The 13,321-nt window shown below is 40.9% G+C and overlaps 1 long non-coding RNA gene across 1 annotated transcript; it reads left to right on the forward strand.

The window, feature by feature from the left end:
* The first annotated feature begins 7,138 nt into the window (after window positions 1-7,138).
* Window positions 7,139-10,686, forward strand: LOC145420212 (uncharacterized). The gene is made up of 2 exons (XR_013901515.1): window positions 7,139-7,770; window positions 8,556-10,686. It is a non-coding gene; the product is annotated as an uncharacterized LOC145420212 (long non-coding RNA).
* The last annotated feature ends 2,635 nt before the right edge of the window (window positions 10,687-13,321 follow it).

Below are 13,321 nucleotides of genomic sequence, written 5' to 3' on the forward strand. Positions count from 1 at the left end.
TCATGTTTAAATGAACCGAGCTTTAATTTCTTTCACCAGAATGGAAAATTCAGATCATCTGTTTGAGCCCTTCAGAAGCCAATAACTACGTCCATTATGGTGTTTTCAGCAGGACTTCTCGCCAGTGCCTTAAAACAATACAGCCTCCCAACACGGCTACCTGCAGTGATTTAGTCCAGCACTGTTTTTGTTACAATCCCTCCAAAGTCAAAGAGCTTGAGTCTCCATTGTAACTGTGAGGACTGCTGGGTAATTTACCATCTAATGGCAAATGGAAACGCACTGTTAAATAACATCCAACTTCTGCTTCTCCAGTATAAAAGTCTGTGACTAAGTATTCACAAAGCCTTTGTGCTAATAATTCAGTGCATCATAGAGCAAGATCCCTTTCCTTTGTGAAGCATGCCAGGATAATGGAGCGCTGTTAAAAGCTCGACAGGTCATCCGCCCTGACCAAAACCTCAACTTGAACCTGAGTCCTGCTCCCAAATAAGAAGCAAATGTTTTTTCTGGACAGATTTATGAGATACTGTCATTTAATGTAATGCAAACTATGCAGCTCAGTAAAACATATGCCGACTAAAAGTAGGACGGCGGTGAAAACAGGGTTGATGCAACGACCCACTAATCAAGCTGTCACGGAGAAAAGCTGCCCATGATGGTAGAATTTACCGTGGCGTGCCTGTGTGCACAGTTTACCAGGTTAAAGCTTTGTCAAAGAAGAAGCCTTATGTGAGCATTACCCAGAAATGTTGCCTGTTGTCCAAAGCTCTTGTAAAATGAGTAGTGTAAAAATTCTCTTTGGAAAACATAAACAATGCTACAGAGGGACCGTCTGGCTCGTTATCAGGGCTCATTTCAAAAGTTTGTCTTATGATGTGGGAGTTTATTCATGCCTGTGGAACAGACACACCACCAGAGTGGAGATGCTTTACACAAAACATGCGCTCCCACCTGGATGATGTCTCTATAATGGAAGGCCTCTCAAATTTCAGTAAAACACGGATAAACTCCATACTGTAGTTTCCCAACACGGCTTAGTCGTAGACAAACCCAAACCTTTGCCACATCACCGAACAAAAAAACAAACCGCAACAAAGAAGACTCGGGACAGTTAAACTGATATAATCCTGTATCAGACAAGAACGGTACAATATTCCTCTCCCAACAGTCCAACTGGTCTCCTCAGTTCCCGGGCATTTTAGGACGGTTGTTAAAAGAAGAGGGGATGCTGCCAGAATTACAAAATTGGGATCTTTGTCCAAATATCAATTGTTGTGAAAGAAATTCCTGACAATCCAATTAAAACTGGAGATATCTGAGAGATGGACTGACAAAGAGACTGAGAGACTATGATGGTTAAAAAAAACTGAATCTGGGGTAGATTAAAGCTCTTAGGCCCATCAAATTCTTCCTCTCTGTTCACAGCAGATCAATCAATGCTATCAATAGGTTTATGTGGCAGAGTGAAACCTCTTATTACACCTCTAAATGAAGAAGTTCAACTGTATTGATTGGAGAGGAGAAAGGATGAGAACAATGCTACTCCAAAATCAATACAGGATGAAGAACATGGAGCTAGATGATTGTAGATGTTGCCATGACATACACACACTCACAGGATGAAAACACAACCAGCGGCTTGTAATCGTGCATTGAAAACAAACCCGGTGATCTCGCCATTAATTATGCGTGTAATCATCTACCATTTTAGCTACTTACGGTAGTTTTTAGGGGGTTTTGTCAACATGGTTAGACTGGAGAGTATGAAGTTATGTGCAACTAGACAACAACTACAAAAACACTTCAACGTGATACTGCACAAAGACATTAAGACGTTTAATGGATCAGAGTTTCTTATCTCTGTCAGTGATCTACCATAACTAGGGTAAGGCTGCATAAATGGCTAATTGCCAGTACTTAATGGTCTCCTGCTGAGACCCCTTTACAATGTGCGCAACTAAAAAGGCATCAGGACTTCAGTTGACAAATGGTTGCCACAATCACACTTATAGCATTAACTGGCTTATGGTGTAAGCGCACTAAGATGAGCCCTAACAAAGGATGTCTATATCAAGATTAGTCAACTTATTAAACCACATAGGCAGATTAGGTGTCTAATTCCACTGACCCTCTGAAATAAATCTGGATTTTTTTTCCGAGGAGCTCCAAACCTCTGACCGAAGCCAAGTTCTAACAGCTGCTGCAGTAGACAGACCGCTAAAGAGCCTCCACAAACAGATGATCCGGTCAAGCAATCCTCATCAGGCTGCGCTTAAAGAAATCAATTTCATTAGCTTTTCGCTCTACGCAACACACTGACTGATTCCCTTTATTTAAAAGGATGTGTCAGTGAGTTTAATTCGACTAAAAACACAAAAGTCACATAAATCTTTCTGTTCAGATTCCTACACGTTGTACACTTGCATGTTTTTATATTTTAGACTTCTAGTTTAAATATTACTGTGTAGTTAGTAAAAGGATTGACACCAGAAATATGAAATGTTATATTTAATATACCTTTTTACATTCTAAGAAAAAACTGAAGCGGCTGATGAAAGGTACAGACTTAAAATATAATAACTTTATTATAAGTCTGTTAGAATTAATGAGCATGTCGGTACTTTAAAAGAACTCAAATTGACGCATTTTACAGATTTACAGTTGTGGTAAAAACTTCAAAGTAGCTTCTGTAAAAAGACAGTCAAGGGCAACGTTGGTTGTGTGGCCATGTGTCTTAGATGGTTACATTTAAACAAGTAACAGTTAAATATGTCACTTATGAAACTAGAAACTTCAGTGATTTTATGTTCAAAGGGAAATACTGAACAGAATTCATTTTGTACAATAAAAAAAATCACTCACATGAAACTAATCACCTTTATCACCCACTGGGCCGTGAAGATTGGCTTTTATGAAAGGTCATGTGCTTGGGAGCCTCCATGTATTTCTGTAAGGAACATTAAAAAACGACTGTGATGCATGCAGTCACATATATACTGTATGTATATGAAATCAACTACAGAGAGAAACAGGTTTAGCAGGGATGTGCACACGACAAAGTGATAAATGATGAGAAGGGGAGGGGCGTGTTGTCACAACAATGGCAGATTGAGATGAACAAATCAAAATGACAATAGCCAATGATGATAATAAAGTTGTGGAGAGTGTGTCTCGCCCCACGCCAAGAGTGTTGGGCCAGTTAACTTGGCTGCAGGCTAACTGGAGTCTGGGTGTCTGGCCATTGCACCCAGACAGGCTCCAAAGCTTCACGTGCAATATGGTGTCTGTCAGTTTGAACATGAAATGTCTCGTGCAAGTGTTCAAAAAGCAGTGAAGGCTGGAGCAAAGTGTGCCCTAAACCCCCTGGTTGCAGAGGGGGGCGTTTGGCAGATGGGCTTAGTGAGATTCACACTGAGATCCAGATGGCCACCGCTCAAGCTCTTTTACAAAAAAACACCAATATTCGAAACTTTGAATAGATACGTACACACAAATTAGTCGTGCACAGCCGAGATTTAACGCAACCTTGTTTTCAAAACGAGTCACAGAGCAATGATGGCATGATATAAGTCAAATGTTGGAAGTGAAACATGCATTTTTTAAGTTTACATTGATTTGAATGCCGGCACATTTTTAAGTTGGGCCAAGGTATCTTTCATTGTACTAAGTAACCTGTTCCTTCTCCTCTTTAGACCAGAGATTTTCAACAATTCTGATTGGTCAGATCACAGCACAGGTTTCCAGTCCACCTTAACAAGCTTAAGGAAGCCAACAGTTTTTCTGGATCGTGTCTAAGTATATTTTTCTTTTTGTGAGGATTTAACTTAAAATGAACTGTCTTCACTGACTATGGTGTTCCTGAGCACACAATCATTTCTATGCATAATCATAACCATGTTCAGTGCTGACTGAACACCCAGCAACATGCTCGATGCACGCTCAGTCACCCAGGTAAGCAAATCTGGACGTTTTCAGTGGGGGACACGTTTCGTCATCCAGGTGACTTCTTCAGTCTCAGCTGACTGCAGGTTTCCAACCTTATAAACAGTGAATGAAGAATGGGCTGTGAGGTTCTTTCATTTAATAGTTGGAAAGAGGCACAAAGTTGATTTAAAATCAAGATGTTTGTGATTAAAGTGCAGTTTTAAAAACGTGTATTTGCTGGCTTGGTGGCAGCTGTCAGGGGGAAGGACAGGACACGCCCACACACAACACCTGCTGGAGGAACAGCGCGGTGTTAAATTATTTACTGTTTCATTCTGTTTGTACAAACCTGTTTGCTGTTTAATGACTAAAGTTGAACGCATTAACACTATAAATGACATTATTTATTATACATTATATTTGTTATTAGAATTATTTTCATGTTTTATTATATACAGATCGAATCGTGGGGAAAAGACTGGCGCAAGATGAGTATAAACCCAAAGATTTGAAAGTAGCAGAAACCTGAATTTTCTGGTGAGCTGGGGTTAATCTTTATAATCTCACAGGTCATAGTGTTAATCTGAGCAGCGTTCACATCATAAGATCTGCTGAAGCAAAAGGACTAAACAGACATGTCACATTTTTGGATGGTTTTCAATGAGACAAAGTGGTAGCAGTTAAATCGGTCATTAACCATAAAAAGCAGCCGATTGCATCAGAGTCACGCTTAAGTCTAACTGTTAACTATTAACTCATAGCATGTAGTGATCATTTTAAGAAACATTCATTTTTTTTATTTACTTATTTTTTACAATGCAGCAAAAAATAAAAATCCGCGTGTCTTATGGTTAATATCTGTATGAATGTAGCGCATAATGTAGCACGCTGTGCTTTATCTGTTTCCTTTTTCTGCTGTGAAGACAGCTCAGACTTTAAGTCCCGCTGACCGTTCAGTTGCATTTATAAATGTTTTGTGTGGTAAATGAGCCTCGGGTCACACAACAAACTGCCTGAGTTAACCATTAAGTATGAAACGAGTCGGTCTTATTCACACATTCACAAACAACAAGCTTTTTGCATAAATACTTAGAGTTTCTAAATGATGCCATGAACCCTTAACATCGCCTACATAACATTTTTATACTTCGAGGAAAATTGTTTTACTTTCATTAAACATGTTATATATGAGCCTTTTACACAGGACTGAACATTTAGATTGTTTTTTTTATAAATGACATACAAGGAAGGAGCAACGCTTTAAATAAATGATGAGTTAAGTACTAACTAATATTTAATGTGTAATTCTGTGTGGTTATAAACGTGTTACCAAAAACTGCACATACAGAACCTGTCACATTTATTGAAAAACAGTTTACAAAAAGAAAAAAACATCAAAAGTATAAACTTATTTAAAACTAAAACTTTTATTGTTATTAAGCAAATAAACCGAAATCACATTTTTACACCCAAATTTGATCACAGTGTTCTTTGAAACGTCAGAAATGAATCAAGCATAACTTTAAGGCGCTGAGACACTTTTCTCTGTTCAAGGATGCAAGTAAATACCTGTAATGTAGCATCATCTGAAAATGTATGGATAACAATAATGATCATATTTGAGCATTAACAGGTTTTGATGAAAGAGCTTGCACATAGAAGAAAAACTTATTAATATTTAGGGTAGCTGTGCATTAACTCTACATTTACTGTGGTCGAATAAACTTGTTATCGCTGTACATATGAAACTTTGTATAAGATTCTAAAATGTGGCCACAAAAATACAAAAGAATACAGTGGCACAGTGTACCAGTAAATAAATTAAAAAAGTTTTTGAATGTCTAATATAGTCAGGACATAAAACCAAGACATGCTGTGAGCTGTTACAGATTACAGGGAGTGGGCGTGCTCATTGATTAAAACTGAGCTCCTGCAACAGCAGTGTTCACTTGGTGGTACAAGTCAAACAACAATGCTGTCACTACCCAGATTATTTTCTTATTAAATAACAGCGCTGTGCAGACTGTCACCATAACACTGAATTTGCAGCACATTTAAATATGGATCTCTCACTGCGTTGTTTTCCTTTCAGGAAACTGAAAGGAAAACTGTCCAATAAAATGATCTTTGTGTGTCTGTGTGGATAGGGGTGAAGGGCATGACTTGCTACACTGCTGCTGCTCTGCTAATATAAACATATTGGCACAGTAAGTCCCTAACACGCAGAAGCAAAAGACATCATATATCAGAAAGAAGAATTCGCCTGTAGAGCATCTAAAATGAGCTCAAGTATCTGCCTCCAGCTCTACTTTAGAAAAGGAACCACGGGTGAGCCTGAAGTCAGAGAGCAAAGAGCTGTGTTAGTATTAATAAGGTTTATGGGGTCTTTCAGATATAGCAGGTCCTGATTATTCAAGATTGAGAAGCATTTTAAATTAAATTAAATAAACTAATATGTAGTCCCAGTCAATACTCTGACTGTAGTGTTCTGGATCATCTTTAGGGTTTTCAGGGAGCTTTTAGACTTAAACGTAGATTCTCCTGCACCGTTCGGCGCATTGGGTGGCAGATCTCTGTCGGCGCATTTGAAAGTCCTCCACCTTGTCGTGCAGGAGCAGCCTGGTTTGCGTCGTCCACGTGATGGTGATCTTGGGCAGTTGGTGCGTTTGTTGGTGTAGAATGTGACTTCCAGAGCGCATATGCCGCTCAGTCACTCTCAGTCATGGAGGGGTGTAAGGACGAGGACAGGGCCGCCTTGTTACAAGGGCAATGTGTGGCAGTCCAGAGGTGGACTTCTTCATTGGTGGCCTGGTCCCGGTAAGAGACCTGCAGGATAGTCTTGGCCATTGATGTTGGGCCACATGATGTTTTCCACGTCTCACAAGCTTTTAGAGTGACCTGATAGTACAAAGAACGATTGTCCAGCCAAGAACCAGCTTTACTCTGAAGTGGGCTGTTTCTAATTTTACTGATATTGTGGAACTGAATCAAGTCACACAAATGTATCTGTGTGATGCGCACGCTGAAGGACATATCCTAGTCTACAATAACTCCAGGATTTATCACAGTGTTAGTGGAGGCCGTTCATACTCTGCTTTTAACAGTCATAACTCAGTCACACGGTCAGTCCACCTGCCTGCTTCATTAGAACACATACAAACAAACAGATCTAGCATCATCCTGTAAAAATAATGTGTGTTAAGAACTGGGAGATGTGCCTGATCTCGAACCACATCCCTGTGGTGGTGCATCTCTAGAGAAGTAGCTTTTGCACTCCAGAAGCCTGGTGACAGAGTGGTCCTCAGGCACAGCATTATATGCTGTATGAATGAGAATGGGCAAATCATGTAACCGTGCTGACTTTAGAGGGGAGAAAACAGAGTGTTGACATGTTCACAGGAAATCTGAACTAAATCAGAGGCGACGTGTAAAGATGTGCGTTTACTTTCAACCCACCAGTTAAACTACTGCTGAGTCGGCCTGCAGAGCAGTCTGCAGGGCATTCACTGCTGAACGATTTACACTGCAAGCTTAAGTCTGCAGCTCGCACTTTCAGACAGCTGAAAGTCAAAGTTGTGCTGCACACAGACGTCAGTGCAGCAGGATGTATCCACCTCCTGTGAAAACATAGATGCTCTGATATACAAAGCATGCTGTACTGCACCTAAATTAAGACCGAAATAAAGAAACAAAGGGCTTGACTCATATTCTGCATCTGCGGTGAACAAACTGAAACTAAAGAGGAATTTCTCAGAAACCACCACGAGCCACAGGAAGTAGCTCCTTTTCACACACTGAATACTCGAGTCCTAAGAAGCTCAGATTTGTGTCTCTGGTGATGATGTGAGTAGAAAACTTTATTGTTGTTTTAAAGTTCTGACTATTAATCCAAAGCTTTGTCATGCATCCACAGCTTTACTTCTGCCAGGATTTAGCTAGTTATCAAATTTAAATTGTTTCAAAACATGAAGGATGTGAGGAGCTTTTCAGCATTCCAGCTTTTAGGGAATAAGGTTACAAATATCTAATCTGGCCGTGCAGTTGATTAGTTCTGGTTATGATAACAGCACAAAGCACTGAATCTCATACAGGATGTGAAATGTGCTGATATGACTCACCAGTGAGAAACCGTCCTTTCTCTGTGCTTGTGTGAAACATAAAATCTGTGTCGACTTTAAGGCTCATGAAGAAATCACAACAACTTTTACTGTAGGTGGACGCCACACTCACAGGGCTCAAACGCTGCCTCCCATTTGATTGCAAACTTACTGCAAGGTGATAAATTATGTTTCTGGTTATGGAGTTTGTGGAAGCTCAGCAAAAGCTTGCACAGCGAGACATCTGCTGTGGTTTGACTGGTCTGACATCAGAGTTTAAATGCAACATGATGGAAAAATCGACTGTTTGTGCCGTAGTTCACAGAAATCTGAACCAAATCAAGGCAAGCACAGCGCACAAACAGCAAGCTCATCTCTGCTGAATGCAGCTAAAATTTACCACTGCTAACTAGACATTTGTGTCAACCCTTGACAGAAGTGATGGAATCACCACATTTAAAAGCTTTTCATTCATCCTTTTTGTAACAAATAAAAAAAATCTCAGATATGACAATTTCCCATCCACCATAGGGCGAGAGGTGGGGTACACCCTGGACTCTCCACTAACTGCAAGTCTTTGGTCTGTGGGAGGAAGCTGGAGTACCTGGAGAGACCCCACACAGAAAGATCCCGGCCAGGAGGTGGAGTCAGACTCACGACCTTCTTGCTGTGAGGCAAAAGTGCTGAATTAAGTTGTTTTTATTAACTGTATATTTTTTGTAGATCAAGGAGAAGATAAAAAGACAGAATCATCATGTCATTTTCATTTCGGGGGGGAGGGCACCTGCACACATCCAAATATGTAAAATAGTTTGCCGTTACAAGAGAGTGTTTGCAGACCTTAACAAGCTGTTGCACCTGCCTGACTGACAGGAAGCATTGCAGCTATACAGGTGTTACATGAAACAGTGGCGAGGATTACACAACACCTCCAAGAAGGAGATCCAGCACACAGCACAGCAAAGGATGTTGGCTGTTCCCCCACAGCTGTAACTGGAGTAAGTGCAAACAATATGAGAAGGTCATAAAAGGAAAACATGCACGCAAGTATCAGAGCAACAGGACAGAAAACTCGAAGCAATACGCCCTGAAACTGGAAAACAAAAGGTTTGGTGTCTCTGCGGTTTGTTTATTAGGCACAAAGTAAAGAAAGCTGAATGAACATCCTTATTTCTGCCCTGGGTTGAGTTAAGCTCCCTGCACCATGTTTTAATCTCTTTACAGTAGAAACAAAATCCCAACCTGAGTAGAAAAATGTCTCACTGTGATTCGACACACACATACGAGTCAAAGATATCGATGCGTTACGTTTGGAGGACGAGACAGAGACAGAGTGCTTTCACTCTGACTCGCCTTCCTGTTGACGACATCCAGCCTGCTCCGGCATGCTCTCTACACTGTGAACAACAAAGTGAACAAGACAAACGGTCTGCTTGTAATTCGGATCTTTTTTGTAAGAAATCTGAATAAAAAACTTAACAGAGGCGACACAACACAAATGTTTCCTGATCATTTCCTTTTTTCCTTATTTATTCAGTAAGACTAAAATTCTTGAAATGCAAGCAAAGACTAAAAAGCCCATGCAAGCATTTGACCTGCAAACCTGGTAGGGGAGACCGGGGATAGTTGTAACGTGGGTCAGTTGTAACACTTCCAGTTTCTCCAATCAGGGCTAAGTTTCAAATGATGTGACTCATCCTGTGCATGCCCAACTCAGTTCTGCTATCACATGTGAAAAATCAGCACATTTCGTCAAACACAGACAATTTAACATGAAAAAAAGTAATTTGTATGCCAAAAAGTACGTTTTTCTACTTTATTTCAATTTCTAATAGCATTATCTGCTTTGCAGTTAAACTCATCAAACTTAAATTGTGTTATTTGTATGTCTATGGGGATATATTCTGTGTAGGTCTTTAGTGCTAATGTTTTAGCCGTTGGCTGTAATGTTAGCTAGTTCATGGCTATAGGAGTCTGGGTTAGTTGTAACAGCAACAGTCTGGGTTAGTTGTAACAATAATGCAGATGTTACAACTTACCGCACTATTACTTTAACTTATATTAAACAAGTTGGGGCAACGACATCAGCAGAGAGAGCTTCACTGGTCGCATTTGTATATGCGGTTAATGCCATTGGCAACACAATTCCTCCACTGTTTGTGTTCCCACACACACATTATGCAGACCACTGTGTCAGAGATGGACCAGTAGGAAGTACTGGTAGTGGAAATAAATCAGGATGGGTGCAAGAAACAGATTTCCTCATCTTTCTGAAGCACTTTGCAAACCACACCAAGGTAAGCCAGGATAAAAAGTAATGGAACTGCGATGCTGGTGAACAACTACATTTTTTCAGCTTCATTGTTATGTTCAAAATTGGTGCAAGAGTTGTAGGTTATAATGCCCACTGAGCCAATGAGGCCAAACTCAAGGAAGACCAACCAAAATTAATGAAATATTCAGTTGCAGAAAATTCCATAATTTGTCTTTTTTGGGGGGTTGGAATATGTTCAAAAGCTAGATTTCTGCATTCTGACACACACACACACACACACACACACACACACACACACACACACACACACACACACACACACACACACAGCTACATAAATGGATGTAAGTGCATTCATGTGTTGAATAAACAAAGATTACATGTTAATGTTTTGTTAGTACCCTTATTTCATTGTGTTACATTTCACCCCAGGATATGTTACAACTAACCCAGAATAGCTGACCTATTTAATAGCAGAGACATGTAAATACTTTGCATTACATTTTGAATCCACTACCTTAAAAGAGCTCCAATTTACAGACAGAAATGTCAAAAATGTTACAACTATCCCCGGTCTCCCCTACTAAACTGGTGGTGGGAGGTAACAAATATCTGTATGGTTTAAGCACAGTGGTGCACACAGAAGGGCCGAATGCTACCACAGGGCGAGAGGCAGGGTACGCCTGGGACGGGTTTCCAGTCTGTCGCAGGGCTAACACACAGAGACGGACGGACAACCATTCGCACTCAGATTCACACCTAAGGGAAGTTTAGAACGGCCAATTCAAACGGCGACTAACTGCATGTCTTTAGTCTGTGGGAGGAAGCCAGAGTAGCTGGAGAGAACCACACAGACTCGGGGAGAACATGCACAGAAAGCCAGGTGGTGGAATCAAACTCAGGACCTTCTTGCTGTGAGGCGACAGTGCTGATGCAAAAAGCCCACATAAATACCCACAGTTGTCTTCAGCAGGGCAAACATTTGGACAAAAACCATTCTGAATCCTACAAACTGCAGACAAAATGTGACATGCAGGAGAGCCAAGCAGCGTGTTGATAGATGAAGGGGCTCTGTTGCTATAAAACTGCACTATAAAAATGAGACTGTTGGCATTGATGGCTTTACCGAGTCCGAGCGCTCGTCTTTCTCACAGGCGCGCGAGTGAGGCGAAATAAAAAGCACAAACAGGCAGCGTCTGCTTGGAGTTCTGTGCCTTTACTTTGTGTTTTTCAGTTTCTATGTTTTTGATATTGAGATATTTTATGCTCTATTTACACCTTATGGAAGAAAGAACTACATGCTATCTAAATAAAGTGATTTGACTTCACCCAAGCTTTGCTTTGAACACACATCCAGAGCTTTGAGATCAGTGGCTCAACAAGGGAACGTAAGGAGCTCTGGCATGAAGTCCCTGAGCGTTTGAAAACAAGCATTTAGTTCCACTTTCTCTCACTTGGTGTGAAACCAGATGACCAAAAAGTTAGCTCAGCATTGATCATCTAACAGGTTATAATTGTTCTTTTAGATGTATTTCTTAATAAATAACTTTTCGGACGTATTTGATGTATGGGACTTGGTATCTGAGTTATTAGATCACATTTGTTCCTTAATAATAGGATTTTATGCTTTTTCATTGGTTCCTTCACCCATCCAGGCAGTGCAGAGCTAAATCTTACATGCATCACTTCTCTGAGGACATTAATGTTCTACATGACTCCTGACAGCCTACCCACCCTTTGCTGGCAGCAGTCGCGACAAGGCGCTTTAACTTCTAAAGCACGTTGCTGCAGTATTAAAAAGAAAGCTCACACGATCTCATACAAACAAGCACCTGATGACAATGGGACAGAAAGAGGAAAAGAGCTCAGGGAGGGCGAGTGAAGAAGCGCTCAGAGCGTCCCGTGAAGACCCTCAGCAGGGTGACCTTACCCAGCGCTGCTATGAGCTTCATCAAAAAGTTTTATGCTTAATTTAAAAGCAGGGTCCAAACTGGGGGTAATGACTGTTTGCACTTTGCTTCACCATCACAATAATTAATGACTTCAGTCTAAAAAAGTGTGGAACGAGCAGAAAGAGCACGTTATTGAAAACCTCTGATGGCACAGACCATTTCCAGCACCAAAATTGAATTTAGGCAAGCAGCAAAAATCTGTAAAATTACTGTTTTTTCTGTTGCATTTCCAATTTGTGACTTTGGCTCCAGTGTGTGTCTCTTAAATAAAAATGTTTTATAGTGTAACTTTAATGACTTGGTTAGGGAAAAGGCTGAATTAGGTTAATGGCAAAGAACACAGTCATCCACAGCCATTACTGGGCCTTCCTGTAATGCGGGTTCCCTATTAAGTGCTTTTAACACACATTCGCCGGCCTCTCCGCGCTCCGAGTTTTGATTATGTTAACGAGTGGTCATGCACGATTACATGTACAAGGGTCTTGGGTAGGCAGCTGACGAGCAAAGAAAGGCTTTAATGGAACACTTGTCGACTCTGCTCGTCTGTGCAAATCACACATTGGTGAAGCTCATCCCGTAATGAGACGAATCACATCAGCGTAATCACGTTTAATGTCATCGTTCTGCCTCCTTTCAACTCGGCCCGTTTGATGATTCTGTATTTAGCATTGGTTTGATTAAACGACATGCCCTCTTTTGACACAAACACTCAAGTCTGACCTTTACACTGATTACACAGTCTGCTATGCACACGCACGAGCCACAAATACCAATTGTTCCTCTACAACTGGAGGATGACGGCAGGAGTTACCGTCAAACTGCGAGTCAGTCACACAGAAGTGAAATCAAATCTATGGAAATGATCGTGTCAATAACTAGTGAACCACAGCAGGGATGGGACAACAAATTCACTCTTTATCGACTTCCTTCTGAACGTTACCGGCTGTACTTGCTGTTGTTGAATAGTGCGCGATGCCGGAAAAGTGGGACAATGCCAGCCTCATCTGGATGAGCGGTTCGGATGTTTTGGCAGGGACGTCGAGCAGCCCTGGGCCTGGTGGCCATGCTCC

This window comes from Astatotilapia calliptera, chromosome 14 (assembly GCF_964374335.1).
Source record: "Astatotilapia calliptera chromosome 14, fAstCal68.1, whole genome shotgun sequence".
Taxonomy (NCBI): domain Eukaryota; kingdom Metazoa; phylum Chordata; class Actinopteri; order Cichliformes; family Cichlidae; genus Astatotilapia; species Astatotilapia calliptera.